Here is a 14,789-nt window from a genome sequence, read left to right as displayed (position 1 = left end):
CTTTCGAGCTCTACATCCTTTCAAAGAAAACCTCTAATACCACCATTTGTGTTAATATGAGGTTGCAGTCCTTTACTGTGTGGCTGAGCAATTCTGCATTAGAGCCCAAGCTTTGTAAAAGCAGTGAGAAGGTCCTCCCTGATGCGCCTCTAATTCAACAGTCAATAAAGTGCATAGATATAAGGCCGAAGGAAGGGAAGCCTGACAGATGGTTCACCTTTCACGATGTTCGAGGTGCTTAAGCCTCCTCTTGGACAGCTACCTGCTGTGATTTAGGGTCACACCCTATGGTGTCTGGGAGCTTGCTCCTCCCTGACACCCAAACATTAGCTATCAGATACTAGTGAGTATTTGCAGCCTGATGACTTGCTTTCCTTCTGCCCTAGGTGGCTTTAGGGCAGTGGTTCTCAAACTCCCTAATACAATTCCTCATATGCTGTGGCAATCCCCACCCCCCAACCATAGAATGACTTCACTGACACTCCTCAACTGTAAGTCACTACTTTTATGAATCACAATGTAAATAACAAGCAAGATATCTGAGATGTGAGCCCCATGGAGGTCATGACCCACAGGTTGAGAACCACTGCTTTGAAGAGTGGGTAGAAAGCACCTTGAGGAAGACAGAGCTAACTGTTACCCTTCCTTCTAAACCCTGAGGTAGCTCCCTTTGTTCTCTGGGTCAATCCAGACCTCCCAGGATCTGCCTCCTCCTTTAACTTCTCCATCCTTAGCCCCACCCCTCTTCCTAAGGCGGGCTCCTTCTGGTTGAAGCTACCAGATGTTTTTCCTCTAGGGTATCTCCTTCTTTTGTTTTAGGTCTGTTTTTGGTTTGAGACTATTAGACAGGGGAGTGTCCAAAAAAGGCAGGCACCAGTCTTCCCTTGCTCTCTTCCAGTTTCTTCCTGTTCTAAGAGGCCAACAGCCCCAGGCCCCTCCAGCTCTGTTGCTTTGCCACATCTGCAAAACAATTGCGGCAAAGGGACTGAGCCTTGGGGGTCCCTTCCTTCTGCCTCCTTGCCTCACATCCTTCCCAAGCCTCCTTAATGCATCCTCCTTGCCCTGCAGTCTGCTTTCAGAGCGTTCTGCCAGTAGGATAGCTTGTTGTTTGAGCCCTGGAGAGGCCCGATGTTCTCACCCTGTGAACCCTGGAGACGCCCGATGTTCTTGCCCCAGGAACCCTGGAGATGCCTCATGTTCTTGCCCTTTTTTTATTTCTGTCCCTAAGCCAGTCTTTAATGATGTAAACAATAATACTTTCCTTTGGGGGGAAACTTTAAATACTCCAGAGACTATTGCTTGCATCCTCTCTCTAACTCTTTTTTTTTTTTTTTTTTTTTTTGGTTCTTTTTTTCGGAGCTGGGGACCGAACCCAGGGCCTTGCGCTTCCTAGGTAAGCGCTCTACCACTGAGCTAAATCCCCAGCCCCTCTAACTCTTAACTCACACCTACGCATGTCCAGGACCTCAGCTCACCTCCTAACAACCTTTTCTTCCCCACCTGAGAACAGATTGGCATCCATGTTTCCATGCCCTACACCCATTCCTAAAAGTCTTGACTTATTTTCTTATGTTAATAAGCACCAATGTTTATAGTCAGTTTCATTTGAAGTTCTATGTGCACAGGGACCTTGCTCTCTCCTGTTGAGTGTCATGCACAGTCAGGTCCCCAATCTGGCACTGGATTCTTGTATAGTGAAGGTTAGGGCAGCTGTGCAGACATTGATGGACTGGGGCACATTCTCATGGCAGCCAGTGGTAGAGTTAATGTGGAAGTCCAGGTACCCAGATTCTCAGCACCATGGTTTCCTTTTACCCATCACCCTGGGTCTTCAGAGGGGATTCATTTACAGGCTGAAAACTCACAACTTTGCTGGAGACGTGAGCCATGAGACTCACTGCCAACAGAGGCTCCCTGCTAATCAGCATCCCGGAGTATTAGGCAACATGTTTTATACATGAGACTATCATCTTCTACCCCTGAGTTCAAAACCCATTTAGATCCTAAGAAGTTGAGTGACAAGTGGGAGTTGCTTAGGAAGTCTCATGATGTCAGAGAGGAAAACCTCTCTCTCTCTCTCTCTCTCTCTCTCTCTCTCTCTCTGTCTGTCTGTCTGTCTTACACACACACACGGCTATGCTCCCTTCCACCTTGGCAGGAAATAATGATGGCAATTTTTTTCTAAACAGGAATCATTAGTGTGGAAAGTGGGAGGAGACATTCAATAAAATGTGCATTGATAGCGCTTGCCTAGCAAGCGCAAGGCCCTGGGTTCGATCCCCAGCTCTGGAAAAAAAAAAAAAAAAGAAAGAAAGAAAAAAGAAAAAAAAAATGTGCATTGATGCCAAAGCACACCATGAATGGAAGCTCCAGAGGGCCATGCTGCCCAGGTCTTCAGAGGGCTTTAGATCCTCACCTTCAGATGTAAGTTCTCCGAGGGTAGCCTCCCATGACCCTTATTCTTGGATGCCTGTGGATAACCAGAGCATCTCATACTAGGTAACTGGTGAAGTGGCTTGTGCAACTCAAAGATACTGGTAAGGAAATGGGCAACCAAGCCTCAATCAGGTAAAGAGCAAGAGTTTGGTCCCTGGGGAGCTTGAATCAGAAGCCCACATTTAAACAGAAATGCTGGTAAGAGGGCTAGACAGACCTGGCCTCACCAATGCATCTTAGGTAACCGCTAGACATTTTTAAAAATCACTTATTTATTTATTTAGAGAGGAAACGTTGTGTATGGAGGTTAGCAGATAACTTAGGGAGTTAACTCTCTCATTTTATCATGTGGGGCCTCAGGATCAAACTCTCAGGTCATCAGCTTCAGCCACAAGTGCCTTTGCCCAGCCGAGCCATCCTGCCTGTATCTTTACATCAGGCACAGGTGACAGGGATGCTAGGTAAGGACTGTGTTCAAGGTCATGGAAAGTGTTGAGAGACAACCATATCGGTTAGAGCCGGTCTTAAGTGGAGGCTAATAAAATACAACCATGTCGTGTACAGCAAAGCCTCCCAACCTTGCCTTTTGTAAGTTCAGAAGGATTGGCTAGATGTCTCAGTTGGTAAAATACTTGCTTTGGCAGCAACATGAAGACCAGAGCCCTAGAACTTGAGCGCGCACATGGGGCGGGAGGTGGGGAGGGAGCTTGGGATGATGTTTCATGCTGTGGTCCTGAAAGACCCCCGAAGGGAGCCCCCCACTCAAGTCTCGGGAAAGACGCGCACCCAGTAGGACACAGACACCGACCTGCTGTAATCACACGAGGAAGATTTATTGTGAGCGAGATGAAACGAGAGCTCAGGCCAGCATGCTGGGGTCGAGACTCATACGCCACACAGGGAGTAGAGGAGTTCGACCCCGACCTGAATTTTCACAGAGCTTATAAAGGAAAAAACCACAAACCAGGGGGATCAAGAGGGAGGGAGGAGGGGAATTCCAAAACCACAAACTGCCCATACATTTAGGTCATATGCTAGTCATGTGTAACACTAGGCAACACACCCAGGACTTTGTGACATTGTGATTAGGGGTAGTGACATTTTCAGGGCCATTGGACCATTGTGGCCGGAGGCTATGGGTCATTGTGGCTGTTCCAGGAAACTTTTCATGCAAGAATGTTCCGGGAACCATTGTACAGCAAGGGAGGGGCGAAAAGTTCATGTTCTCACAGACCCTACCTCTTCTTTTTGGGTAGCTAGGCGGCTTATTATTAATTTTTAATCCTTCATTCCCCACTTCTTTTTTTGTTAATAGTTCTAATCCTAGAACTTCATGGAGAACTCAGCTTCATCTAGCATAACAGCTTGGTATTGTAGTCTTAACATGAGGATTCTAACCTGGACACTATCCAAGCCTATCCACCAAGGTCATGACTAGCTTTTAGAACTTCTAAGCTTATACGGACTGTGATCCCTGAGGCACAGTCCCAAGAAGTGTTAAGAGTACTAACATATGCAATGTTACATCATTTGTAATGGAAATCAAGCCTATCCCACACCTATCTTGATAGAACCCAGGACAAACATGACTGAATTTCCCTCTAGGTCCCAGCTCTCAGCCCCAACAGCTAGTACACGGCTGGTGAGGGCTGAGAATTGACAGCTGTCAGGGTGGTCAGCAGCACCAGGTACGGTCCTTTCCAGCGAGGCTCGAGTGTCTGGACTCAGTGTAGCTGCAACCTGGAACTGATGGGATGTCTCAGGGGTCTCCGGGGCATAGGCTGCTGTCAGCTGTGAGCAGATTTCTTTCTGTATCACCTGTAGGTCTTTTAGCCTGGCACACAAATCATTATTACTATGGCACTATGACATGTTGGTTCAGTAACATCATCTAATACAGTCAGGGGGGCTGAGGCCCCATATAAGATCTCAAAGGGGGTAAGGCTGAATCTGGAAGGGGTATTTCTTGCTCTGAAGAGAGCAAGAAGGAAGGAGTGTCACCCAGTCTGTGCCAGTCTCCATGGTTAATTTGGTCAGGGTCTCTTTTAGAGTTCTATTTATTTACCCTACCTGTCCTGAACTTTGAGGTCTGTAAATACAATGTAATTTCCAATTGACCTCTAAATACTTGGCCACACCCTGGCTTACCTTGGCAACGAAAGTAGGGCCGCTGTCTGACCAGATTACCTTGGGCATTCCAAATCGGAGATTTCTTCCAGTATCTTCTTGATGATTGCAGAGGCCGTCTCTTGTTTGGTGAGGAAAGCTTCTATCTATTCCTGAAAAAGTATCTACAAGCACTAGGAGATACTTGTGATTATATTTTTCTGGTTTTATCTCAGTGAAGTTCACTTCGACTTTTCACCAAACTCTCTAGGTCTCTTTGCCCTGTTTGCTTGCTAAGCATTCACTTATTGACATACCTTATACTTTCTACTGTCTCTCTGGCTAAAATCTTAAAGTCTATTACATACACTTAACTACTTGGACAAACTTTTTATCTCCTAATTGAGTCCATTTCTGTATTTGGCAAAGTGAGTCTTTTCTTTGTTCTCTGGGAAGTATAGCTTTCCCCTCAATGTGCCATTGTCCTTTATCTTTTAAGCAATTTGGGCCTTTTCTAAGTGAGGCCATCCCTTAGTCCGATCCCAGTTCCCAGTGGCTGTCTCTTGCAGGCCTGCAACCAGGATGGGCTCCTGCATAACCATTTTTCGAGCCACTTTATCTGCTTCGTTATTGCCCCATGTCACTGAATCTCTTCCCTCCTGATATCCTGAGCAATGAATAGTACTCACAGTTGTTGGCTTCACCAGGGCATCCAAGAGATGGTAAAGGCATCTGCAGTGCTGATGTACTGGGGGGGTAGAGGTTCAGTCATCCCAGATGACATTGTGTTGTCCACCATGGCAGCACCCACTTGTCTCTGACCTTCATTCATGAAGAGAACTGTTCCCGTCTGTGGACAAGGTCCTCGGCTTTCAGCAGGGGTCAATCAGCCAGTCGCAGAGGTCTTTCCTCCACCCATGGGCTTCTGCCAGTACTTGACACTCGTGCTGTGGTGGCTCCAGGTCCGGATTGGGCAGCAAGGTGACCAGATTGTCCCCAACCGGTGGAGAATCTAGTCCATGGCAGCTGACCAGTGGTCCCATCTTTTGGGACACTCTATTCAAAGGCAGAACATCAGCCACTCTATCACAGTTTAAGTCCTGGATTGGGTGATAATTGTTAGTGCCCGGCTGGCAGGAGTGATATGTTCCAAGTAGAACAGCGCTAAGCCATTCGTCTCCCAGCATCAGGTACTGGTGCACTGAGACAGGTCTTAAGCTCCGCATACACAGTCTGTAGATATGCATACACATGGCCTCACCCAGCCATTTCAGCCCACGCAAGCCATTTTGGAGAGCAATTTTCTCATGAGCAAGGGATAGGGGCAGTCAGGGATGACTATGAACTAGTGGGTTACCCGGCCCACGCCAAGGTCCACTGTTCTTCGGGCAGTCCATAAGTATTGTTTGTTGCCAGTAGGCCCCTGTACCCAAGGTCTTTGGATATTGGCCCACTGGAGGGGGGCATAGGAGCACAGAGCATTGGGTCCCTGCATCCACACTTCCCTTCTATCTCTGTACATAGCCAGCACTCTAGGACCAAGAGGTTCTCCAGTGTCCCCTCTTGTTCTTTCTGGGGCAGTCCCTGACCCAGTGTCTTTTTTTTTTTCTTTGCATTAGGCACACTGATCTTTAGCCAGGAATTCTCTTCTGTTGCCAGGTACTGTCTTCCTAGGTTCCCTAACTACTGTGGCCAGTATATGTTCCTCTCTTGTCTTTTATCTCTCTTTAGCTCTCTAGCTTCCTCTTCTTTTAGTCTCTTTTCTTCCCTAGCTTCCTGCACTCTTTACCTCTTTCTTTCTTTCTTTCTTTCTTTCTTTCTTTCTTTCTTTCTTTTTTTTCTTTTCAGTCTCTCTGCATCTTCTTCTACAGCTATTAGGTGCTGTCCACTTTTCTGCACAGACCCTGAACCATGCATCAACTTACAATAACTCTCTCAGCGACTTAGCTTAACCCTTCAAGTTTCTGTAACTTTCTCTTCATATCTTTTCCTTATCTTAGCCAGATTGGTGGGGCATTTTCCAGCCCCTAGGAGACCCACCCTTGGAGCCTGGGGGCAGACCTGGAGCACTCCCTACCTTCAGGGGTATGAAGAGAGCAGGCAGAAGTGAGGGCCTTCTATGCATGTTGGAACCCTTTTTTTTTTTTTTTTTCTGGCCTCTAGTAGGATTCCGTCTTTCCTCAGTGGTAAAGAAGACCTGTAACAGTTACTAACAAGCATATCAAATGGGATGGTGAGAAAACAAGAGAATCTTGAGAATAGAGTCTACCGAAGAGGGCAAACAGCATTTAGTCACACAGCTAAACCAGGAGGCCTTTCTTGGAACAAAAAGGCCATTGTCAGTGTCAGCTCCATGGCTTTGCCTCTCAAGAGAACCAGCCTCCAAATGACACTAGGCTTCTAGTAACAACTAATAACAAAAGGATGGAGAGATGGTTAGAACCTGGGTGCTAGATGCCAGGGGGCTGATAAAAGAATTGTAACCAGTTCACCTGGGGCTATCAGGACCTCAGTAGTAGCCCTTTACCAAACTGTCTCACTGGGTTTAAAGGGGCCAAGGAAAAGAAAACATTAATCCTGACCTTGGCTACCGCCAAGTAATTTAGTGCTGGAGACTGACTCCTCCCTTGGAATAAAGACAGCAGATAAGGCAGGCTTCCTTAAAGAACTTCTCTAAATGAGTGCTCTCCTACTGTGAGCAAATGTCAGAAATTCCTTTCCTATTCTTGTTTTCCTTATAGCCCCACCTAGCTCTCAGCCTTTTTAGATTATTCTTCCTGTAGCATTTCTAACACAGCCTGTCCCTTTTTTTTTTTTTTTTTTTTTTTTTTTTTTTTTTTTTGCCTGTTAACAGCATTTTTGATCTTTTAGGCAGTTATGCACTAAGTGTCATACCGGCTGAAACTCCGCCTTTAAGATTCTTTGCTCCCAAGCAAAATTTAAATCTTTCCCAGTTCATCACAGCTGGCTGCGAGCATAAGCACAGATAAAACACTATGTTTTTGTTTTGTTTTTCTTTCCTTTTTTCAGAGCTGGGGACCGAACCCAGGGCCTTGCGCTTGCTAGGCAAGAGCTCTACCACTGAGCTAAATCCCCAACCCCCAAAACACTATGTTTTAAAAATTAACTTTGGCTATCAACCAACACACTGCCACTAGAGCGGGGTCTACAAAATTAAGTTTCTTACTAAGCATTAAGGGGACCAAGTAAAACTCTTCAACGAACAAAGCAAACAGTTTCATGATTTCAAACACAGTCGTCAGTCCAAGATTTTAAACACGGTCGTCAGTCCAAATTCAAACACGAAACAAAAGTCAAAAAAACACTGGACAATACCACAGAAAACAATCCAGACAAACAAGACCAAGACAAAGCATCCTATAACCAATTTCCACAGATGCCTGGTACCTTCAGTACCTGGCCCAAACTGCAGCTTAACCTTAGCTGCTTCCGGGATACCAAACACAGAAACAGAATACAGACAACAGACACTAACACATCTAAGCACACTTGTCCGTGCCTATACTTAAATAGGCAGCCGAACTCGACCTCCAAAGTCACAGTCAGATCTTTTTGACTGTCCGTTGCCGGGTCCTCCCGACAAAATTCGGCTCGAGGAACGTTTCTCACGCGTCCCAGAGCCAGGACCCAACAAAGGCTGACTCGTGGAACGTCTCTCACGAGTCCCAGAGCCTGCGCGATTGGGGCGTCCCCCGGTGCGCTTTCTAAAAAGGAAAAAAAGAAAGAAAAAGACTATTCGGAGTAGGAATCCTTCATCTACTCACAGGCGCCATTTCGGGGTGGGGAACCTTCTTCCACCCGTGCACAGGGCAGGAAACCTTCTTCTGCCCAGACAGTGCACTAAGACTCTCGTGCACAGGGCAGGAATCCTTCATCTGCCCAGACAGTGCACTAAGACCTTAAACCGGTACCGAAAAACACAGACTACAGGACTTAATTCACACACACTCACACACACGAGCACAAACAAAAGAGAAAAAAAAAAACAAAACCGACGTCGACTTCGTGTCGACCAGAGGCACTGAAACTGATCGGCAGGTCGCAGACCTTGCCTAACAAACCGGTCGTCAAGGAGTAAAGTCTCCTCTGGACCTATCAGATGGGGTTCACCAGGCGTCCCTGGTCCCCCCTTGTCCTCCTGGGACGTCTCCCAGGGCGAACGGACGGTGGGTACCTGGACACGTCTATCCCTATCCACCCCGCTCTCCTTCCTGGAGCGCGGTCTCACTGAGCGTCCGCAAAACCGAAACAGCGATCGCACCAGATTCCCAGACAGAACATAGACACAGACCCAGACACAGCGCTGAGATAAAACAGAGAATCTTACCTCCAAGTGGGTCTAGGACCCCTGGGTGGTCGCGCAGATCCCGGACGAGCCCCCAAATGAAAGACCCCCGAAGGGAGCCCCCCACTCAAGTCTCGGGAAAGACGCGCACCCAGTAGGACACAGACACCGACCTGCTGTAATCACACGAGGAAGATTTATTGTGAGCGAGATGAAACGAGAGCTCAGGCCAGCATGCTGGGGTCGAGACTCATACGCCACACAGGGAGTAGAGGAGTTCGACCCCGACCTGAATTTTCACAGAGCTTATAAAGGAAAAAACCACAAACCAGGGGGATCAAGAGGGAGGGAGGAGGGGAATTCCAAAACCACAAACTGCCCATACATTTAGGTCATATGCTAGTCATGTGTAACACTAGGCAACACACCCAGGACTTTGTGACATTGTGATTAGGGGTAGTGACATTTTCAGGGCCATTGGACCATTGTGGCCGGAGGCTATGGGTCATTGTGGCTGTTCCAGGAAACTTTTCATGCAAGAATGTTCCGGGAACCATTGTACAGCAAGGGAGGGGCGAAAAGTTCATGTTCTCACAGACCCTACCTCTTCTTTTTGGGTAGCTAGGCGGCTTATTATTAATTTTTAATCCTTCAGTCCCAATGCTGGGAAGCAGAGGCAGGCAGATCCCTGGGGCTCTTTGGCCAGCCATCTTAGCCTGTGCTCACATGTAGATAAGTACGGAAGAATAGTTAGCACAAGCAGTCTGTGGGCTGCAGAGTTGAGCTGGGTTAAGTCAAAGATGCTACGGCTACTGGGTTGCCTTTCCGTCTTTCAGATCTCCCAAAGAAAGCATCATAGCCATAATCTCTGAAAGCCTCTTTGGGTATTAGATCATGTGTGCACCCTACTCCCAACCTGGGCAGGCACCAGTATGTTCACAAATAATGAAAAAGCGTCTGACCTTTCTCATGACCTTGGGATGCGTGTCCTTGTATTCCTGACTGCCAGGACGCTGCTGTAGACACGTGGCTTCAAGTTCCTTCCTACAGATATCAGAAAAGGTAACTCTACTTACACAACTCCCTAACGTGTAAAGAAAAGGAAGCGTCACTATAAACGAAAGGACTGGGATACAAAAACATCAGGAGAAACTGGTCCAGGCTCCTGGCTTCTGAACCTTGCATTCCCTGAAACCAGGCTCTCTGCTGACTTCCTGCAAGAATTGTCGCACTGGCACTCGATGGGGAGATTCTGACCGTGTCGACCTGCCCAGCCTTTTCTAGAAGTATCATGTGTGACATCTCAGGAAGAGGTGTGAGCTGCTCATTTGTGAGAAGAAAGAGACTTAACATTTCAATTATTCTGATCCCAGGCCACCTTGGCAGTTACTCCGTTTTCCTTAATTGCCAGAGCTGTGCAAAGTCCCTCAAATCTTGCTGTTATCCAAAGCCTACGGTGCAATCCATTCTCTAAACATTATGTTTCTACAGAACTCAAGATGATTCCGCGGCTCCGGGTTGTGGTTTTGTGGCTGCTTTTAAATTTTTTTTTCTCCCTTCATTGGAAATTAAATTATCTGAAATGAGGAAGCCACAGCTGTTAAACAGTGGGCACTTGGTGACATTTAAACATCATTATCTTATTCTCTAATGGAAGAAATGGCTGGTGATTAGAGAGGAGTCCTCCCTGCTACAAGACGCCAAAGTCTCGTAGTTTATAAATTGCCTATTTCAGGAAGACCTCTGAGTCCATCATAGAATATTTTCAAAGAGAACTCGGGGCCAGTTTTATCCACCCCTGGGTCCTTGAAGACTGCTATAGTACAGAATTCTCCAGCAAAATGGTGCCCTGACCGTGGGCACAGCCTTGAAGTGATAACAGACTGGTAAGGATGATTACTACAGAATGAGTTCTACTTTTGTTTCTGCCACAGGAATAAAATATCCTGATCAAAAGCAACACAGGCAAAGAGGGTTTGTTCGGCTTACTCTTCTAGGTTGTCATTTGTCACTGTGGTGAGTCAAGGGAGGAACTCAAACGCAAACGTGGTTACATGACATCTACAGTCAAGAGCAGAGAGAATGAAGTGCTCTTGCTGCCTGCTTCCTTAGACACAACTTTTCCCTGTCCTATTCAGGCCCCCTGCCTAGGGAATGCTGCCACCCACAGTGGGCTGAGATCTCCTCCATCAGTTAACAATGTAGACAATCCCTGACACACATGTCCAATCAAAGCTCTCCTCTCAGATTATTTTAGGTTATAACAAGTTGAAATAGAAAACTAACTAGCACACACTGTTCTGTGGATAAAAAACAAAACAAAACAGTATTTTGGGTCCAGGAACATACTCCTTTACCCAATAAAGAGACCCATGTATTATTGGGGTGTTCCACCATTTTCTCTCATGATGGTTTTAGAGCGACTAAAAGAAGAGTTGTGTCATGACTGAGATGTGATGGCAGGAATTCTGTGTCAAGTATCTATGTCGTCATTTCAGTACTCCGTTTTCCGAAGCCTCCAGGAAGGGCATATTTAAAAAATAACAAATTAGTGCTGTCAACTGCTGTGGAAGCTCAGTTTCCCTACTACCAACTGGATCACTGCTCAGTTTTGGGAGAAAAAGAAAAATGAAAGGCTCACCAATGGTTCTGCAAAAATTAAATCATTGCAGAGATGAGAGCCGGGGCTCCGTGATCTAATTTGTATTTTGCAGAAGGCAATAGACATTCCTCAGGGTGGTTTAGCACCAAGGAAATTTGAGGGAAGAGGGAGTGGCTAGCCCCAGGGATTGAGAAAGTGACTGATGATATCCATGACTGTTATCAAAGGAACAAAGGCTAAATGACAGGAGTCTTTCTACAATGGAGGAAGGAAGGAAGTTCTTCCAGATGTTTTGTGGCTGCTGCTGTTATTGTGAGTCAGGGTCTCACACAGCCAGGGCTGGCCTCCAATTCAGTATGTAACAGGATGACCTCGAACCCCTGATCCTCCTGTCTCCACCTCCCATATGTTGAAATATCAAGTCTGTGCCACTAAGCTCAGTCTAGGTTCCTGAGGGCTCCCAAGGTTCCATATCTTCTTCAGGAGTTCATGGCACTGGCTGAGTCTTACATGCTGGCCTCAAAGACTGGATCTTCCTTGTATCCTGGCAGAATGGGCATTCTGCAATCCTCTCCTCCCTAAGTCAGGGTATTAATCAGGAGGGAGAGGGGAAATAGCAAATTGTGGGAAAGCACGAACAGCGCAAGTGGGAACCACTATTAGCTTTTGAAAATCAAGACTATTTGAGTAAAGATGTTGAGAATTGCCTGTGCATAAAACCGTAAGCCTTAACTCTCTGGATTGAGGGGGAGCGCCCACCGCTTTCAGGGAACTGTCTATTAATGTTCACGATTATGTTTCGTGGCATTTTCCTGGATGAATTTCTGTCAGGTGACATGAAAATGAGGCCAGATATTTTCATAATCCCCTGTGACCCACATGTATTATGAATCCCTCTATCCGGTTGTAATTTAGCTCTAAATTATTCCTCAAAGTCTATTAATAATTAAGGAAAGCTAAAGTTGCATTATCTCTTAATGGCGTTTTGACTTTTTTCAGTTCTTTTTTTTTCATTTTTTCGAATGTTCTGAGCGCATACTTTGCCATATCAGGCTTTGCCTAAGCCATATACCCAGTCCTTTTGCCTTCGGTTGATGAGTCCTTGAACGCCCACAAGAGGGGCCCCACCTTCCTCTTCATTCCCATAAGTCACTGTTGTCCTGACTATGGGCCCTTTCTTTTCTTTTCTTTGTTGGCAGCTGCCGCTCTTAGCTTTTGGTCTCTTGGATTGGACGGTGCCACAGGAAGTCACACGACCCAGACACATATCTCCAATGAGAGCAGGGCGACCTAGGGAGTTGGCAACTGGGTCCAGGGTTGGCAGATCTTCAAAGCAGGGGCCATTGAGAATCGACCAATGGCGACCCAGAGAGCTTGACTTTAACAACCGAGACTCAGGCTTTACATGTGGTTCTTGCAAGTACCACGTGCCCCCACCCCTTTTTTTAAATACTCAATGTGAAAGAATAGAATCACTTGGGAAGCAAACCTCTGGACATACCTATGGGGGCTTTTATTGATTGCATTCAGTGTGGTGAGAAGACATGTGCACTAGGGGAAGCCCAATTCCCAGGGCTGAAATCACCAAACCTGGGAAAATTACCAAGGCAGCCATCTTGTTTAAGATCATTCTGACTGAACCAGCCCAATGGGTTCTTATAGTGTTACCTAGCCGTGTGTCTCTTTCCCACCCGGCCATTCCCTGGGGGTTTTTTCACCTGCAATAGCTTCTGCTTAAGCTTCAGGGAGTTAATTCCCTTGTATTCACTTTTGAGCTTGTCAAACGCAGTCTTCCTGTTCTCCTTTAGTCCTAGTGAATCAGATGTGGGATGGGCTTGGCTTTTTCATTATCTGAAAGCCTGTCTGGTCGATGGTGCTTATGGTGGCCGTCGGGGGACAACAAGCACTGCTGCTGGATGAAGGGGAAGCCGGAATTGTCTCTGGAAGGGTGTTGTTGCCCAGCAAACCTCAGCTTGATGCACACAGGACCATGCTGATTCCCATATATAGAACCTAGAAAGAAGTGGTAAGAGATGCTGATTTTGGTCGAATCAGTGTAAAAACATCAAGAAAAGCATGTTGTACCTAAACTATGTGCTCCATCCACCCCCACCTGCATTTTCTAAATCACACATAAACTATTAAAATGGCCATTAAAATAAAAAAAAAAAAGGGGGGCTGGGGATTTAGCTCAGTGGTAGAGCGCTTACCTAGGAAGCGCAAGGCCCTGGGTTCGGTCCCCAGCTCCGAAAAAAAAGAACCAAAAAAAAAAAAAAAAAAAAAAAAGAAATTCCTTAATCTCCTTTATTTTCATTGGGGATGGGTCTCCAGGCTGCAGTTCCCCAAGGGGAGGAGAGACAGGAGGAGCTGAGCGATCTGACGCGTGCAACTTCTGATAACCTTCAGGGAGCATCCTTTGAGCCCTGTATACAGGCCGGAAGCCCCCTCTGCTGGAACATATTTGCCGTCAGGTCTGAATCTAATCTGGTCCCATCACCTGGGCTGAGGTCTTTCCTTTATATGATCAAACTGGTTTTTAAGTTCAGTGACCATTTTTCTGTCACATAGGTAAATAACATTTTGATTGATTGATAAATTGTCTTCATAGATAGGATCTCATGTAGCCAAGGGTGGTCTTGACCGTAAACTCTTGGTCTTTCTGATTCCACCTCTCTGGTGCTGGGATTACAGGCATATACCACCTTGTGCAGTTTTGGGGAGGTCCTGGGCCTTGAACTCAGAGCTTCATGCATGCCAGGCAAATATCCTACCAACTGAACGACTTCTCATGCTCCTAGCAATGAGTTGGAAAAGCTTCCAGGTCAAGGGGTGGGGATGAGAGTTGTCCATCAACAGAGAGGCATTGCTGCCTGGGTCCAATATATTGTTCAGGCACTGGTAGGAAGCAGGCAGATTCCAAGAGGAGCCATGACCCAGGAGGCAGAAACCAAAGGTCAGAAAAGCCACGTTCTTATTTGTGTCCCTTAATTAATAACTGACATTTGTCAATTTATGGACAGAGCCTTTGGTCATTGTTTTTAAACTCATAGTGATTGACAGACACTCAGCAAGCACAATACTTTTTTTCTTTTTTTTGACAAAGCGAAATTTTCGTAGCACGCATGTCTTAGTTCCTCTTCCTGATTGAGGCTATGACAAAAAGCCTGACAGAATCAACTGTGGAGGTCAGAGGTCAACTTGCAGGACTCCATTCTCTCATTTTACCACATGCAGCCTGAGGATCCGACTCAGGTCGTCAGGCGTGGCAGGAAGCCAAACTTTGCCCACAGCGCCAGTAGCCAGTTTTATTTCTTTCTTTTTTTTTTTTTTTTTGGTTCT

At 46.3% G+C, this 14,789-nt stretch overlaps 1 protein-coding gene and 1 long non-coding RNA gene across 3 annotated transcripts in view; one reads left to right on the top strand and one right to left on the bottom strand.

The window, feature by feature from the left end:
- The window catches only part of Tmem132c (transmembrane protein 132C), a 328,815-nt gene that overhangs the window by 25,499 nt on the left and 288,527 nt on the right, over positions 1 to 14,789 (top strand).
- LOC148002308 (uncharacterized) lies at positions 3,249 to 9,498 on the bottom strand. The gene is made up of 2 exons (XR_015634320.1): positions 6,620 to 9,498; positions 3,249 to 4,270 (listed from the first exon to the last, which is right to left on the bottom strand). It is a non-coding gene; the product is annotated as an uncharacterized LOC148002308 (long non-coding RNA).

The sequence above is a fragment of the Rattus norvegicus genome, chromosome 12 (assembly GCF_021556685.1).
Source record: "Rattus norvegicus strain SHRSP/BbbUtx chromosome 12, alternate assembly SHRSP_T2T, whole genome shotgun sequence".
Classification (NCBI taxonomy): Eukaryota; Metazoa; Chordata; class Mammalia; order Rodentia; family Muridae; genus Rattus; species Rattus norvegicus.
Note: the sequence above shows the minus strand (reverse complement) of the source record. Positions and strands in the feature narration are given on the sequence as shown.